Here is a 7,468-nt window from a genome sequence, read left to right on the forward strand (position 1 = left end):
AAAAAATAAATATCCCTCACATTTTCCTTCCGGCTCGTTGGCACGGATTTCAGTGCTTCCGACACACATTAATATTAAGAAGCCACTTTAAAACCTTTTTGCTTTTGTGAACTGCAGTGCGTGCGGTCATGTGATTAGCTGGCTCTGTTTCATTGGCCAAATGGGTTTAAACATAAATCGTATTTGTGTTCGATTGGAGAGAGTCATGTGACACATTCCTCCCAGATTAAACAAAATGAGCGTGCAAAAAAAAGTGCCTGCAGGTGAGAATACAAGTGGTGAGAGAAAGGTGTGACGCGGTAAAAGTATCTTTTAGTCTGACTAAGAATACTCAAGTTAACTAAAATCATTCCAACCGTTCTGACAAATGCAATAGTTCCAAAATGTTTGTTAAGTAAAAGTAACGAGTAAATGCAGCACTTTTCCAAAGAAAAATGTGCACCTTCCTCGTGTTGTGGAAGGAAGCAGACCTCAAAGAATTTGCGAACATAGCAACGCATATTGGAGGCTGTCCACCGTGACAAATCTGACGCAAAACATTTTGCACAATTGCTTCAAAGTCCTCATCGTGATGATCGCAGAAAAATACTCTCCGTATTGTGTGCGATTCTCGTCAAATTGTGACTTCAATCTAAAAAATGAACAACTTTTATTCTTGTAAGATGACAACTTGCGCTTCGTTCCCGGTCGTGTTTGTAAAGTGTTGCGTTTTGTGAAGCGCATGGAGTCGACTCGTCTATGAAACGGTGGGTCGCTAAAACTCTTTTTGTAAGCAAAACGACGCGCATCGCTAAAGAAATCAGTGGCAGCGTGAAGGGCGTTCCGATAAATGACGAGCATCCTCGTCATCTGTTTGGGCAGCACCGGTCTTGGGATAAATGCATCGAATGTAAGAAATAGTCCAAACGCCGGCTGAATTCTTGCATGTTTTCCGACTGGAAGTTGCTTTTTGTAAAAAAAAAAGTGAAAAACAAGCTGGTTGCACGTTCATTGTGGTCCCAAAACAAATTAGTGAAAGATATTATTGGGCCTTTATGCTTTTGTGGAAGCCATTTTGGAGAGGGGCGATTGCCGCCAGGTGTATCTTTTGGAGAAGCTCATCGAGACAAGAAGATGGGATGGCGCTCTCCTCCCGCGGTTCGTGATTTGTGTGAGGCAATTACGCAGGTCAGTCGATGGGTCACGAAAACGGAAAGACGCTCGGGAGCTATGGTGGAGCGTATCAATCAGTAACCGTGTGGAGTTTCACCATCACACTTTACTGCTCTTTATGAGGGAGTCACAAATCTGTTTTGTACGTTTCCACCACAGAAGCTTCAAACCATCTCAAAAACTAAATTATTTTTCTTGGTATCAGAGAATAAAGAAAAAATGTGTCAATGTTTCCCAAACAAAAATCAAAGTTCACCTGAAATAATGAACAGCAGTTTGCTGGAATTTTGCAAGAACATGAAAGGGGAGCTCCTCGGTCGTAAGAACAAGGCACAGAACATTCAACAAGCTTGTTCCGAGGCACACCGACTTCAACGACCTCGCTTTATTTTACTGCCACCTAAAATGAATCAAATGATATTTTCCCAACAAGTTAAGCAACGCAAAATATTGTCATTTTGACAAAATGTTCCTTGGTATCGTTCTTTTCTTTCACATTTCACTTCTAGGCAAGAAATAAAAAGCGGAACCTTTTTTATGACCTACTTGAAATGTGCAGCGGCCAACGCTGACGGTTTCTAGTTCTGTCTTCTGGCATTATAGTCCTCAAAAGTTTTATTGTGCAGCATTTTGAAAGCAGATTCACCAGTAAAAGAGCAAATTGCAAAGCTCTCAAATGCAAAAGAAAAAACATTTTCATTGCGACGGCCTGCAAGAATGGAGCGAAATGTTGTAGTTTGGGTTTGTTGAAAGCGATGCCGTGCGCTCCTTCCATCATTTGGAAGGACCGCTGTCAATATGTAAATGGCACATTTCCTGTGGTTGAACTTCAAGATGAAAGGTATCGCTTCCTGACGGCCCGCCTGAGCTGATCCACATCTCAGGTTACGGGCCTCATTGAAACACTCCGGCTGGGTAATTAGGGTTAATTGGAGAAGTTTTTAACCCCCTGAGGGGGAGATTTTTTTTCTCCTTGACGGCAAAAGGCAATTTGGAGTGTAGAATGTGTGTGCGTGAGTGTCACGGTCCCATGACCTGCCCAGAGGTGATGTTTTTGTTGGAATGATGACGACGAGATATGTTGTTGGAGATCGAAGTAGAAAAAAGAATTCAACATTGAAAAAAAAAAAGAAAAATGACCCTTGCCCCCCCCCCCCTTCTTTCTATCGACCGCCTTCCAGTCTGGTCGCCAAGCAGCGTTTTCAGTGTCCTGTTAAGCATGGCGGAGAGCAGAGTTTCTCCTCTGAGGCCACGGTGCTAATCTCCTGCAGCCTTAATGTGATTATGGTAATGATCACACAAATGACCCCTGGGCTTTGGGAGGGAGGGAGGGGTCGGGGGATCGGCGGTTCACGCATCCTCACGCAGGGGAGACCACCAGACTGATCCCGTCCTGGTGGCCCTCTCCTGTCCTTCTGTCCTGGCAGAGCTTGGAAGAGTGGTGTGAATGAACAAATACATTCCAGCCGCCAACAAAAGAGCTGAACAACCACAAGGGAGATGGATATCCTTTGTTGTCTGACACTCAATGCCGTATTCCAATCCAATTACCTCAGCCTTTTGCAATCCGGCCCGTCGCCATGCCGAGCAGCATTGAAGCCTGTCCGAATTCAAACTCGGAATCTGAACGCGAGTTTGGTGGATTAGGTACCCTTCGCCTACTTTGAACAATATTGCGTCCCTCATTCACCAAATGTGACGGATGTCAAATGATCCACGTTTGATTTGGGCTACCTCATGCCACTGTTAGCCTGTTTCGGTTCCGAGTCGGGCTTTAAAACTCGTTTTGTTTTTTCCCCCAAAAACCAAACAGTCCGCAAAGCGACACGATGGACTGCAGTTGACACGATGTGAACAATCTGTCACAAATGTCCCCGTTTTCAAATCACTTGTTGGAATGACAACATTATTGGGATTGTGTTCGTGTCTTGTTGACCTCAAAGCTCCAAAAATGTGTGCGCAGTGCTTGTACAAACTTTGCAGCACACTAAAGTCATCCCCAAAAATGACATCATCAACTGTTCATATGTGTGCTCGTGTGCTCGATGTTCATGCCGCTAATGCGCGGCGGCAATGAGAACATTTGAAAAAAAATGAGAGGACCGAAGAGCAAGTTAGGTTGAGAGCAGAAGATTGGATGTTCGTTGGTTTCAAGTGAATTTAATTGCCGTGACTCACGCTGTGTTTATTCTAGTTGTCTGTGACTTTTTTGTTCCCAAAGGCTCATCATTTATGTCATTTTGGCTTAAAAAAAACACACACATTTTCCCACAGCAGAGTAAAACAAAATAGCCAAGCTTACAAAAGCTATTTTAAGAAAATGAAAATTTTGTTGACCATTGGCCATTGCCAGAAGAAAGACTTTTGGGGAAAATGCACATGAACTACAAGTGCATATGGAGGAAACTGCAACTGTTAATAATGAGTTAAAAAAAATAAACATGACCTCTGAAATTAACTCAATGAGTTTATTCACAGGGCTGTCCAAATCTGATGCATCAGATATCGGTCAGCCCAAAAAAAAACAAAAAAAAAAGATATTGGACTGCATCCAAAATGTCTGATTCCAGCTTGCCCGGATCCGGCTTCCAAGCTCACATGATCACAACAAGCGTATGTGCTAAGTTGATAACAAAGTAGCAAGCAGTCGGAGTTGTGGCGGCACTATTTCTCCACCGAGTCCAAAAGTGACGTTGCAGCTGAGTGTATAACTTGTGATGCACGACTTTGTCATTTAAAAAAAAAAAAAAAAGAAAAGAAAAGAGATTGAGTTGTCCCCTAATTGTCGCCAGGGCCGCCTCTGAGTATTGTTGTCCTCTTGGAAATGAAAAACTTGATTGGGAACATCACTTACATTCTTGGCATCTTCAAGAGATGACCGCACCTGCATTGATGACCTCCACCATCATCTTTTTTTTTTAATAAATAATATGTTAACTTCTCATTTCTGCTCGGTCATTTTTGATGCAGCAGTTGCAGCAATGCCAGTCGACGCAAAATCTAAAAGACAAAAATACCCCCAAAATACAGCAAGACACGAGAAGAGGTGATAGGCGTCGTCGACACTTTGTCGTCTGGAACAATAAATAGAATTAAAATCAAAGTTACACACCGTAGCTTGAATCTAAGCGGCATTTTGTAAGCGGACGCCCGGCCGGAGTTTCCAAAATGACATTATCCTCGTCTACCAATCATGGGAATCCGTTCCAAGTGGCCAACGACGCTTCATTCACCAAGGTCTTGTGATCATGTGAGAAAGAAACGCGTTTGTCAAAGCGTGCGCGTGCGTCTGTGTGCGAAAAGATCGAATGTTGTGGCAAAATGTCAGACGGGACGATCGCAAAGAGATTTGAGGCGTGGCACCATCGGACTGAGATGAGCCGGCATTTTTTACTTTGAGGTTCAGCGGAACAGAACGGTGCTCTCTTCAAACAGGATATGGACTTTTCACGCGACTCCAGTCAATGAGCAGAACTTCCCATCTGGAGGAGGTGACACTGATAAAAGTCTTCCTCTCTTTTGTCCCTGATTGTCGGTCACAGTTCACTGCGGAAAATGCAGCCCGAGTCAACGACACGTCGGATTCAGGATTAAAAAATAAATTAAAATTCCCATTAGCGGCAGCCTCCGAGGGAAATATTAATGCCGGCCACGCTCGATGTCGTCGGCAACGTGACGTCGTGGTTTTTCCGTGACACATTTCAAGATTGCTTGTAAATGTCCGTTGGAAGACAGACAACTCAAGCCTTTTGCTTTTCTCTAAAGTAAATAAGATTGGCTGCTTGTCTCCCACACATGGATAAAAAAGTGGGCTCACGGACCAAGAATAAGTCTTGAGATAGAAGAGGAATTTGCTCGCTGAAACGTGTTTTCATGTCCAATCATCTCCGTGTTGAGTGAGCAGGTCGGGCCGATGTTATTTTTGGGGAAGTTTGCAGATGGAAAGCCACAAGGGCGCAGCCAAAGTGCTCGGATTTTCACGATACGCGACTCGAGCGCCTTTTATGACTGAGGTTGTAAATTTGGCCCATTGAATCATTCCCCGACTGTCAATCCAAATGACAAAATCAGAACGCTTTGGCGCTGGCGTTTCATCTCATCGGACGGCGCGAGTCGTCATCATGTTGTGCCTTTTTTGCGTACGAGTAAGTCGCTTCACTTCAGTCGAAAAGGTGGACTCGTCGCTTTACAGTTGAAGTCAGACTAATGTCGACCGTCATTGCGGAACAAATGAGCTCCTTTGGCTTACGGAGTCAACACCAAGACGACATTTCAATCATCAACCGAGACGCGGACAATGTTCCGTTGGCGCCGCAGAGAAGCAGCGACCGTCACAAACATGAAACGATGCGGCAACAACTCATTTATAAGAAAGGAGCCGAAGCTGCGACTGCACCTCGCCGGAGCGTGTCACCTAGCTGTTAATGTTCCACTAATGAGCCCGTTTCCATCCTCATTGTGGTCAAAGTTGGCATTCCTTAAAATAACTTCATCATGTTCGCTTGCTTGGCCTGCAAAGTGACGGATGAGGATGTCAGCGCAAATGTTGGCAGGAAAGAAAACTTTGGGACCAAATGGACCCTTTCACAATCGTTTACTTTAAAGCTGCTTAACGAATGCATCGTTTGTGTGCGTGTGGGAAAGCGTCCACACATTTTCATATTATTATTATTATTAGTGTTTTTATTTTTATTAAATTCTGATGTGACAGAGGAAAAAAATGAGATTCAGAGTAAGTGCAAAGTGGCTGCCAGGATGGCCGAGTGGTCTAAGGCGCCGCGTTCAGGACCCAGTCTCCCCAGGAGGCCTGGGTTCGAATCTCGAATTTCCCCATTGTGGGACTAATAAAGGGCAAATTATTATTATTAAAACTAAATCGAGAATAGTTGACTTGCACCTCTGAAAAAAAGTGGTAACAACACTATCTACTTTGATCAAATTCAGAAAATAATGCATATCAAAGCCGTCGAAACTGTGTTCTCTCTCTCTCTCTCCCTCTCTCTCTCTCTCTCTATATATATATATTTTTTTTATATAAACTAGATAAGCCAATATCCTTTTCACAATGATGCCGATTTTTAATTCAGTGGCGCCTGAAAGATCGAAGGTCACTGGCACTCGGTGTTTATTTTTGGCGCACACGTGCAGCGATTTCTCCAGATTCTCGGAATCTTTTGCTAGAGTTATGGGCCGTCGATGAAATCCGCACATTCCTGACAAGTTTATGTTGAGAAAGGTCCTTCAACTGTTGGGCTATTTACTCGTGCAGTTGTTGTCAAAGTTGTAAATGTCGCCCCAGCCTTGCTGGCTTGCAACTGAGCGTCTTTTCGATGCAATCTTGATACTTTGCAGTTCGCCGGTAGATGGCTCAAAATCAAGGATGTCCGCGCTCGCTGTCCTTTTTCTTTTGCATCTTTCACCACAATGTTGCATGTCGCTGCAGGGAGCGACGGAGAACAGGCAGGACGGCAGCTCTTGAGGACCGGAGCTCTAAACAGATGGGTTTTTTTTCTTTCTTTTTTTTGGGGGGGGGAATGTGTTGCAGAAATTCCAAATGAAATAAAAAAAATAAATAAAATAAAAACATCACGTTATTAAACATCTTCTTTGTAGTGCATTTAAAATCGTTTTGATTGAAAAAGAACTTGCAAATGATTGTATTCTGTTGTATTTCCACTTCACCTATCCGGTATTTGGGTTTTGAGAGACTCGGAATGGATCATAAATATCAGCATCTGACAGTGGATTCATGTGCCACAAAAGTGTTTCACCTCCCTTTTTTTTTGTCTTTGCCACAAGTTTTAATAGCAGCATCATTTTGTTGTAAATCTGTCAGCCGCTGGCGTATTTTCCGCACAGCATGACAAATAGTACGCCGTCAGTGCACAAGTGGGTGTTGTACATACCTCAACATAATGCAGTGTGTAATTATTTTGGAAAAAGTCTGTTTGGCTCCTCGGATTATAGCCGGAGCTCCGCTTACTCGGCTTCGGGAGCCGAGGAGAAAAATAATGACGCGACTTCTTGTTGACTCAACAGAATTTGATAAGACTTCAAACCCAAGACAAGTGGGAAGGGAGCAATTATGAAAATCCTACAATCGTACTTGATGATAAACTTGCAATAATGGCGTCATTGTTTAAGAGCAAAACACGCTACGCATTTCTTATTAGGCAGCAATCTTTTGAACGCTCTTGGCGGCTTCACTTCTCTTTGAAGGCGTGTCATCTTGCAGCAAACTGCCATCGCTGCCTCCGATTTGATCCTCTTCTGGTTACAACACACTAAGGACCTCATTTAGGCGTTAAAGTGGGCG

This window comes from Idiotropiscis lumnitzeri, chromosome 9 (genome assembly GCF_059441095.1).
Source record: "Idiotropiscis lumnitzeri isolate Australia: NSW breed Sydney's pygmy pipehorse chromosome 9, RoL_Ilum_1.0, whole genome shotgun sequence".
In the NCBI taxonomy this organism is placed as follows: domain Eukaryota; kingdom Metazoa; phylum Chordata; class Actinopteri; order Syngnathiformes; family Syngnathidae; genus Idiotropiscis; species Idiotropiscis lumnitzeri.